Here is an 11,540-nt window from a genome sequence, read left to right on the forward strand (position 1 = left end):
CTACCAGTATTTGCGACAGTTTGCGAACTGTCTGTAACATCCGACCGGAACGTCCGTATGTTTTATCGACTATTATTACTGCATGTTACTTTTATCAACTAACCAAACTCGAAGTACGAGAATCTTGTAACCATAAGGAATTAAAACAATTGTCTAACTATTTGGAATATCCCTAGATGGAAATAACTATGACATTCACTAACCAAAGCTTAAAAACCATGTTACGAGATCTTCGCACTACAAAGAGCTATAATATTATTATACGTTACTATATATCACTATCATATTAACACCATAATTAACTAACACGATTATATCCAATTATTATATAGCACTCGACAATGCCATTTGTGCATTCGGAGCTGAGAGCTATACTATAGGCAACTTATGCTTATACCATATAGCCTGGAGTATAGAAGACTGTAAAACCATAGATAAATGTATAACCAATATAATGTAAAGATAGCACTGCTGCAATAACCCATAAAACCAGAGACTGCAAAACCTTCAAAACCGTGAAAACTAATTATCCAGCATGAACTATACCTTCCTCCGTAACGCCGGATTGTAGGCAACACGCGCAACGTTTTGAAGGCAATGCAGATCTCCAATGTGGAGCCATACAGAGCTTCATCTAGAGAACACATTAGGAAACTTACCGACGAAACTATTGAAGGTAAATCAACTCGCAATAAACTCAAAGATGCATACGTGGCAACGCCCAATGACAGGCAACCAACAAATATAAAGAAACGTTCTAGAAGCTTCCAAGCCGATTTATATCAATATAAGAATTAATAATTACAGAAGAGAATTATATACGAAAGCACACATGTAAACCTGCTCTAAAACTATGGATTATCAAATTGTTAAATACCCTAAATCTGTTAAGATAATTATAACACAAACACCTAAGAATATTCGCAACAGCGCGATTCTAATAATGTTAAGCAAACAGCAACTATGTCTCATAAACAATCGCTATTGTACTCCAGGTGAATAACGACAGTAATCAATTATAATACATATGTAATTTTATATAGATACACGCTATAAAACTAACAAACGACGAGTAACCAATATGACATATGGACTTTGTAACGAGCAAGATAGTAAAAATATTAAGAAGTAAACAGGAACTAGAATTAAGCGCATCGTGACCCCGAAAATGCACATGGCACTAACATAAAACATGAGTCACCACCAGCGCATACGCACTGCGATTACCATATTAGGAAATAGCTGCCGAAAGCACAAGACGGGGGAAAAGCACAGTAGCCGCGGGGCCAAGGGGGGCTTGCGCCCCAACAACAAAGCCCACGCAGAATGGAAAATTACAGAACAAAGACCCCGCACCGACACCACCGCACCAGTGCAGCTTTATACCATATGTAAAAACTTGCAATATAGTAATAGCTAATGAACTAAGATCACAGGCGTGCATGCGGTGAAGATGTCGTGTCCTAATTAGAATTCCTAGAAAAAGGGGGAGGTGCGGAAAGGGTGACAAAAAATCTAAAGAGGGGGATCGTTCTGCGCAACGATCGACCCCTATAAAAACGGCGACCGGTCACCCGATCGTCCTCTTGGTTTCTACCAGCAGATTCGTCATCTTGTTCCGGTACAGTCTCGCGGTAAAATCCTTTTGCCTTTTGCATTTGAACTTTTCATACAACGTTACTCTGCCCAAAAGTCCAGCGAGCTTTCAGCTCCATTTTGTCGTATTAATTTAAGATCTTACACTAAGTAACTCCATTTTTGTGACTTGAAATATTGAACTTATAAAATAACTCCAAGTTAATCAAAGTATCCAAATATATTAGAGTCAGTTATTCCGTTAAATCCTCTCACCAATCTACGCTGCAAGTCATCATATCCAGAGTATTCTCAAGAGGTAAGCCAATTGATTAAATCTTTTATCCAACAATTATTCCTTCCTCGGTTCGTTCGATTAGAGCGACAGAATGCCCGTTGTCCGGTGTATTTCAATACTTTATCGGTAATTGGTGACCCAAACTACTGATGTGAGTCTAGCTGTAGCTGTGTGAATGATTCCGGTGTCTAACATCTGGAAATTTCCACCAGGTACCGTTCCGACGTCACATGTCAAACAAATCTCTGTATCTGTGTCGTGGTCACGAACCACGGTCTGTTTTTTCAGGCCAGGTTCCATCATAGACTTATAATGATAGACCGAGCGCTCTTATAAGAGGCACTGAACCTTACGTATAAACGACAGAGATATGCCGGGAGTACTGCTCTCTCTTTTCAATCGGTTTCATAGCGGGAGACAAGGGCGCAGTGGAAGTGGAACAGCTATAGATATAGGCGCATAATTTCGCCTCATTCTCCGCTAGCGCCTCGATCCCCGCCACAAATATCGTCAGAGAGAGAAAGGAGTACTCCCGGCATATTTCTGTCCTTTAAATGTTTGCTTCAAGCGACTCATAAGAGCGCTCAGTCTATCTTATAAGTCTATGGGTTCCATCAAAGCAAGTAATTGATTGAAAAGGCCGGGTGTCATCGGAAAATAATTCACGTATTTGTCGTTGTCAACTGAATCCATTTCGCTTATCAAGTTGTCACTTGCACCCTGCTGAAATCGCATCTCTGCAGTAAATATTGGGCGAATCCAAAATTTATCTTTATCGAGATCATTTTCTGTCTCCAAAACATTGTAAATGCACATGAATCGTAACAACTTGCGGGGCAGCACTTCTCTCTGTCTCGGCGGTACTGCCTTCCATTTCATCCACACAGCCGCGATAGATAACAAAACGGTTACAGCATCCATTCTTAACAATATTACAATTCATTCACCAAAAAAGAGGTTAAGTGCGAAACACAAGCATGTAAACCACTGTCTTACATACAGGTCTTGCAACTCTGGTGGTGGGGGTGACTCACTTCTTAAGACCGCTTTCAGTAATTCTTAGATTGGCCGCAAGGGTCGCTGTAACCTAGTAGGGTTACTCGTGTCACCTGTGAGCGACAGAGATAGAAAAAATTTCTCTCTGTTGGCGCAAGCACGCTACAGCCTAACCCTAATCAACCACACTAATTACTTTATTAATATCCGAAATTGCGAATATCAGATAATAATACTATAAAAACGAATACAATGATATGAAAAAAATGCGATATTAAAGAGAATGGGCAACCTCACCATTTAGCGGTTTGCGACAATGGCCAAAAATAACGAAATTTGAGGTTCTGTAACTCAGCCCCACTAGATAGTAGCGACGCAGTGCCGAAACCGTAAACTACAAATTGATTCAATATCTGAGTCACTCCGAGCCTACCCCCACCACCAGAGTTGCAAGACCTGTATGTAAGACCGTGATGTAAACAATACATATGCTTGTGTGGGTGACACGAATCCGTCTCTGTCAGCATCGGGTGTCCCATAACACGGAATGCACAGGCCCAGAACCACGGTCCTACATACAGGTCTGGAAACTCCGGTGGTGGGGCTAAATTCAGTGCCACGTCAATGATAGGCACGTAGTTAAAACATTGTATAACATTTTGAAGAGTGTATCTTACCGTTATTATAGTATGTATCAGTTACTACAATTATGTTTGTAATTATTATCGTATATCAGGTATAGTATGTGATGTATATTTCAATATAATATATAGTAATATATTATATTATATTTACACTCGAGAATTCATCACAATTGTAACAAAAAAGGATAATTGTGGTTCGAAAGAAAACAGATGGCACCTGATGGCTGGAAACATGAAATAAACTGTCAAACAACTACAGACACCATCCAAATGCTTTGTTATGGGGAACTGCAAATTTATTGTGTAATATTGTTAATATTAAATATTACCGTCTGAATTAAAAAAAAAACTAGGAAACTAGTTTTATAGTTAATAGAGTTCTCGTGCTAAGCATTGTTGAGGTTACATTACTTACCGTACATGGTCTAAATATACTCATTCATTTCCTGTCGTGAATTTTGTTTGTAAATGCTCGCCAACATATCATTTTTTCAGTAATATTAAAATCTTAGCGCGCGTGTAACGAGTTCAAATTTCCAATGTGTCTTGACCAGAGATGAGTAGGGAGATCTCCAACGCTCGGCTTTTCGTGATACCAGCTAAGTTGGAGCGTCGACGTGACACCTAGGCGGCCACGCACCGAAGGTGGCCCATTTCCGACCTGACATCGAGCGGCCATGCACCGAAGGTGGCCCACAATCGTGTATATATAGATACACTCGGCTGCTCGAGCAAGTGGTTGCCAATCGCATCCTTGTCCCCGCTCGCACAGATGTTTCCAGGAATGCAAGAATTGGGATTTTTTTTGTTTCAGTTATGAATGTCAGCGAATAAAAGTATCTCCAGATTTGATAAATCTTGGAATCAATTAGCGGACGCTGAACCAAATTAGTTAACTATTCCCAGTCCGCATACTTTTTTTTTTTTTTTTTAATATATATTATTTTTTTATTGATATGAAAATATGTGACGCCTGGTATTCTCGAATATTTGTGCACGCAGTCTATGGAAAAATATACGAAGCCAGCTCGATGACATTTATGCAAAATGTGCAATGGGCAAGTGGTTGGGGGAAATTTTTTTTTTCTCGAACTGAATCTTCCAGAGAAGCATCAGCGAATTCCAAGCAAGCTCCATAAACATACCGAGCAAACGCGCGCTCACGGACGTAGCTGTGGTGTGGCTGAGTGGATACCACATGAGGATGAATTTTCAATCACAGGTTTTTGCGCGAAGTTTTCCTGTATTTAAGTTAATTACTGCTGCCTTTGCTATAATACTGTATTCAAGTCTTAAACAAAACACTAAAAAATAAGTTAACCACTTAATGTAAAACAAAATGTTAGATTGAGCTTAAAATTTAAGCCGGAGTTACATAAACTAAGATAATTACAAGTGCAACATTGTAAATATTGTACATTTATTGTTCATCTAAAAAAATATGGTTTCCTTCTCAAAAAAAAAAAAAAAAAAAAAAATGAGGATGGAGTGATGCGGGACACGGGTTCGATCGCAGTTCACTCTTTTTATTTTTTTTTTTTTTTTAAATTCAATCCCGGCTTTTGTTTTTGTATTTTCGGAGAGAAAAAACAAATGAAAGAAAGAAAATTTCCAGAGCCGGTCGATTTTTTCCTTCTTTCCTTTTGCTTTTTGTTTTACTGAACCCACCCTTTTTGTAGTGGGGGTAATCCAGAAGAGAACAAATAATTGAAACAATAAAATTCCGAGTGTGAATCGATTTATTCCCCGTTTTTGGCGCCTCTTTTTTAATAAGGAAAAGTTTTGACAGTAATGAAAAATAGAGATTACTAAAAACAAATGTATTGTTTTTTAATAACACCGGTCCACAAAAATAAAAAAAAAGTGGTCTGTACTTTTGACCGGACCTACCTATCTTTATGTATTTTGACGCACTGAATCCGAATCTGAAGTCAGTTTTGCCCGTACACCCTCAAAATTTTGAGTAAATTGCAAAAAACCATAAAAATAGCCAAAAATTAGCAGTTTTGGTAAGAAAAAAATTTGTGGAACTATAGACCAAGTATGATTTTTATGCATTTTGGTCCGCTAAACCCAAATCTGAAGTTTATTCAACCATAAGCCTTTTAAAATTTAATTGGGCCGGTGTTATTAAAAAACAATACATTTGTTTTTAGTAATCTCTATTTTCTATATATTAAAGAGTCTTGGTGATCGGTCAATTAAGAAAACGTAATTTTAGTTAACGTTTCGACCCGGATATGGGCCCTCCTCAGAACGATTTATTTAAAAAACTGTCAAAAAAAGAAAGGAAAAATAGGATTTTATAATATAAATAACTCAAAAGAACACTGTTTCCGCCAATTGCAATTGTGAATTCGACTACATCTTATTACACTTACTTAACTCAAAAAGGTAAATAACACCAAAAAACATCCTTATCACAATTAATCATAAGGTTCTTACTATCAACAATATTTAATAGCTCTAAGAATATTACATCTACAATATTTATGTCCGATTACTACTAGTACCATTATTTATATTATAAAATCCTATTTTTCCTTTCTTTTTTGTTTTTTGACAGTTTTTTAAATAAATCGTTCTGAGGAGGGCCCATATCCGGGTCGAAACGTTAACTAAAATTACGTTTTCTTAATTGACCGATCACCAAGACTCTTTAATATATTACATACGAGGTCGAGAATTCTTATTCATCACAATCTCTATTTTCCATTACTGTCAAAACTTTTCCTTATTAAAAAAAAAACGCCCATTTTATATCAGTCTTGACGAGTATTTCTTAAGAATTTTGAGAGATGCGAGATCGGAACGACAAAATTATTTCAGTAGCAACAATGTATGGACCCCTCTCCTTTTCTGATATTGGCAGCCAGTTAAGAGGCTTCACAGTGTTCAGTTTAATGCCAGCATCTCTCGAGGTATCAAGATGGTAAGTGAATTACATAATTATTTTACATGCATGCAAAAACCGGCAGGTTTGACGCTCGTCTATTTACTTTATAGATTAAAAAGAGAAAAAAAGGGAAGGACCTGTAGTCGTATTTTATACTTTATTTAATTTTCCTTGAATTGTCAAACGTTTTTATTTTTGATTGTATAGGAAGAAGATGTGTGGGGAATTCCATTCTAGTGCCCAAGAATGTAGTACACATTTTCGATCGTTTTAACTTTTTTTTTTTTTGGCAAAACATGTTCCTCAATTTCCAAATTTCCTTAATTTTTTGGTATTCAAATCGATTCTTAACAATTTTGCGCACAGGTGGGATTTCTTTAATTATTTTTTCCCTAAACCTGAGGATATTTCCTATCTGAGATCACTGTCAATAGGCGAGATTCCGGAAATCATTAATTACCTTTTTTTCTAATTAAAAAGAAAATCACATAAGGCCACTAAGAGCTCGAAATGAAAATCTGAAAAAAATAGAGACGGTTTTTTGTATTCGAAGCCATTAACGTAAAAAATCCGTTTAACGACCATCCTAATAGATATACATTGTACGTTGGGCATTTCACGTCAAATTTGCAACCCATGTACCTCACCCTCTTCGCTTTTGATAATTGTTTGGTATGATGTTGCAACCACGGTTTCAATCGACTTAAAACAGTGTCGGAATTTTTTTCAGATTTCTTTAGCCACCACTGAAATAGAAAAAAATTGAAAAACCAATTCCGAAAACGCTTCTTTCAAAATTCTGAAAAAATTCACACTGATTTTATAATTAAAAATATGATTCTTAAGCACGAGACGATAATGGGATCTCTACATTTACTATAGTTTTCGCAAGTTTTTAGTTTTCTTGGATCTTTGAATAACTTGAAAAAAAAGAATGAAATGGTATGAACTATATTCAGGCCTTCTGGCATTCCTCTAGATTTCAGAAAAATTGAAATCCATTAGTAATAGAGAAATTTATGACCGAATAAATAAATAGAAACTCCAATTCCGGCATGAGAAAAAAAAACTTGCTAGAAAAGTAGTAAATGTTGAGATCCCGTTATCGTGTTGTGCTTAAGAATCATATTTTTAATTATAAAATCAGTGTGAATTTTTTCAGAATTTTGAAAGAAGCGTTTTCGGAATTGGTTTTTCAATTTTTTTCTATTTCAGTGGTGGCTAAAGAAATCTGAAAAAAATTCCGACACTGTTTTAAGTCGATTGAAACCGTGGTTGCAACATCATACCAAACAATTATCAAAAGCGAAGAGGGTGAGGTACATGGGTTGCAAATTTGACGTGAAATGCCCAACGTACAATGTATATCTATTAGGATGGTCGTTAAACGGATTTTTTACGTTAATGGCTTCGAATACAAAAAACCGTCTCTATTTTTTTCAGATTTTCATTTCGAGCTCTTAGTGGCCTTATGTGATTTTCTTTTTAATTAGAAAAAAAGGTAATTAATGATTTCCGGAATCTCGCCTATTGACAGTGATCTCAGATAGGAAATATCCTCAGGTTTAGGGAAAAAATAATTAAAGAAATCCCACCTGTGCGCAAAATTGTTAAGAATCGATTTGAATACCAAAAAATTAAGGAAATTTGGAAATTGAGGAACATGTTTTGCCAAAAAAAAAAAAAGTTAAAACGATCGAAAATGTGTACTACATTCTTGGGCACTAGAATGGAATTCCCCACACATCTTCTTCCTATACAATCAAAAATAAAAACGTTTGACAATTCAAGGAAAATTAAATAAAGTATAAAATACGACTACAGGTCCTTCCCTTTTTTTCTCTTTTTAATCTATAAAGTAAATAGACGAGCGTCAAACCTGCCGGTTTTTGCATGCATGTAAAATAATTATGTAATTCACTTACCATCTTGATACCTCGAGAGATGCTGGCATTAAACTGAACACTGTGAAGCCTCTTAACTGGCTGCCAATATCAGAAAAGGAGAGGGGTCCATACATTGTTGCTACTGAAATAATTTTGTCGTTCCGATCTCGCATCTCTCAAAATTCTTAAGAAATACTCGTCAAGACTGATATAAAATGGGCGTTTTTTTTTTAATAAGGAAAAGTTTTGACAGTAATGGAAAATAGAGATTACTAAAAACAAATGTATTGTTTTTTAATAACACCGGCCCAATTAAATTTTAAAAGGCTTATGGTTGAATAAACTTCAGATTTGGGTTTAGCGGACCAAAATGCATAAAAATCATACTTGGTCTATAGTTCCACAAATTTTTTTCTTACCAAAACTGCTAATTTTTGGCTATTTTTATGGTTTTTTGCAATTTACTCAAAATTTTGAGGGTGTACGGGCAAAACTGACTTCAGATTCGGATTCAGTGCGTCAAAATACATAAAGATAGGTAGGTCCGGTCAAAAGTACAGACCACTTTTTTTTTATTTTTGTGGACCGGTGTTATTAAAAAACAATACATTTGTTTTTAGTAATCTCTATTTTTCATTACTGTCAAAACTTTTCCTTATTAAAAAAGAGGCGCCAAAAACGGGGAATAAATCGATTCACACTCGGAATTTTATTGTTTCAATTATTTGTTCTCTTCTGGATTACCCCCACTACAAAAAGGGTGGGTTCAGTAAAACAAAAAGCAAAAGGAAAGAAGGAAAAAATCGACCGGCTCTGGAAATTTTCTTTCTTTCATTTGTTTTTTCTCTCCGAAAATACAAAAACAAAAGCCGGGATTGAATTTAAAAAAAAAAAAAAATAAAAAGAGTGAACTGCGATCGAACCCGTGTCCCGCATCACTCCATCCTCATTTTTTTTTTTTTTTTTTTTTGAGAAGGAAACCATATTTATTTAGATGAACAATAAATGTACAATATTTACAATGTTGTACTTGTAATTATCTTAGTTTATGTAACTCCGGCTTAAATTTTAAGCTCAATCTAACATTTTGTTTTACATTAAGTGGTTAACTTATTTTTTAGTGTTTTGTTTAAGACTTGAATACAGTATTATAGCAAAGGCAGCAGTAATTAACTTAAATACAGGAAAACTTCGCGCAAAAACCTGTGATTGAAAATTCATCCTCATGTGGTATCCACTCAGCCACACCACAGCTACGTCTGTGAGCGCGCGTTTGCTCGGTATGTTTATGGAGCTTGCTTGGAATTCGCTGATGCTTCTCTGGAAGATTCAGTTCGAGAAAAAAAAAATTTCCCCCAACCACTTGCCCATTGCACATTTTGCATAAATGTCATCGAGCTGGCTTCGTATATTTTTCCATAGACTGCGTGCACAAATATTCGAGAATACCAGGCGTCACATATTTTCATATCAATAAAAAAATAATATATATTAAAAAAAAAAAAAAAAAGTATGCGGACTGGGAATAGTTAACTAATTTGGTTCAGCGTCCGCTAATTGATTCCAAGATTTATCAAATCTGGAGATACTTTTATTCGCTGACATTCATAACTGAAACAAAAAAAATCCCAATTCTTGCATTCCTGGAAACATCTGTGCGAGCGGGGACAAGGATGCGATTGGCAACCACTTGCTCGAGCAGCCGAGTGTATCTATATATACACGATTGTGGGCCACCTTCGGTGCATGGCCGCTCGATGTCAGGTCGGAAATGGGCCACCTTCGGTGCGTGGCCGCCTAGGTGTCACGTCGACGCTCCAACTTAGCTGGTATCACGAAAAGCCGAGCGTTGGAGATCTCCCTACTCATCTCTGTCTTGACCTTCCTAATCTAGGGACCTTGGTTCCATTCAAGGTCCCTAGATTAGGAAGGTCACGCGTGTTCCAGTTTTTCTCACTATAACGTGGGCAAAAATGTTCTATGCGCGTTCGCCCAAAAAATATCAAACTTACATTACCGCATTAACCAGTTTTGACCACGGTCTTACAGCAGAGAGCTTATAGACAGGTCTGGGCACTCCGGCTGCAAAACCGTGCTCGAAAATGAAGCCGATGTTGTGAATTTTCGCCAATAGCGCTAGTGAGGGAGAGGCCTACAGTAGGCATACACCGGCCTCGGAGATTGCAGCGCTCCGATGTTCGATGCACAAATTGAGAAACACAGGCTTCAAGACGGTCACGCTGCGTTATATAAGAAGGGGCTTGGAGTGCCCAGACCTGTCTATAAGACCGTGGTATTGACCAATCTTGCTCAATTTTTTAAGGTTAAGCATTAACGAGTTGCGTCTTTAGTGTCCTGACCACGGTCTTATGTACAGGTCTGGAAACTTCATTGGAGTGGGTAGGTCGCTTATTGAAGCAATTTTTGTGTGCACTAGTCGCCACTAGGTTCGTTGCGATCTTATCAACAGCGGCAGCGGGGACGGGGGGTCCAGACAAGCCGTGGTATTCGCCACGTATTCGCATATATGTATATGGGTATTCGCTACTCACGCTCACTCATCGTATTTATTGAGGTTATTGTTATTCTGGTAACTAAACCGCAGCGACAACTTTTCCACCACGTTAGTGAACTGTGATGCGATGTATACCTTAAAACTCACGAGTGACAACAAACCCATAACCTCACTACAAATCAGAACAAAGCAATATAGTATTTTACTTGAAAAACAACGTTCAATTTGATAATGGTGTACTTAAAACTCAAGGTATGAAAGATTTCGTCAACAAATTCCAAAAATGCTTTATCTTATATACTAATTTGTTGTATTAATAAGTGTTTCGAGGAAAAAAACTACTGTATGTGACGTGCGCCATTTTCTTGTCCCCACTTTTCTGCACCTTTACACTATTGCGTTCGCGCTATCTTATAAGCTACACTCGAGAAGCCGACGTACACTCCCCCGCAATCCCTAGTACACTACCCTAGTTCTTTTTACACTCACGAGTGTAGAGTGTAGCTAACACGAACAAACCTAATGTTTACACCGTGTCATATTGTGCTCTAAATGGAAAGCATCCATTGTCATACGAAACTTTTGGCGCATTCTCACTAATTTTTTTGCCCACGAGTGACTTGACCTTCCTAATCTAGGGACCTTGAATGCAACATATGATATCAGCGCTGCGGGTGGTGCTATCGGTACTACAAACTTTCAATCAGAATGTAGTCCACCTTTGCCTTCG

The sequence above is a fragment of the Neodiprion lecontei genome, chromosome 1, assembly GCF_021901455.1.
Source record: "Neodiprion lecontei isolate iyNeoLeco1 chromosome 1, iyNeoLeco1.1, whole genome shotgun sequence".
NCBI classification, from domain to species: domain Eukaryota; kingdom Metazoa; phylum Arthropoda; class Insecta; order Hymenoptera; family Diprionidae; genus Neodiprion; species Neodiprion lecontei.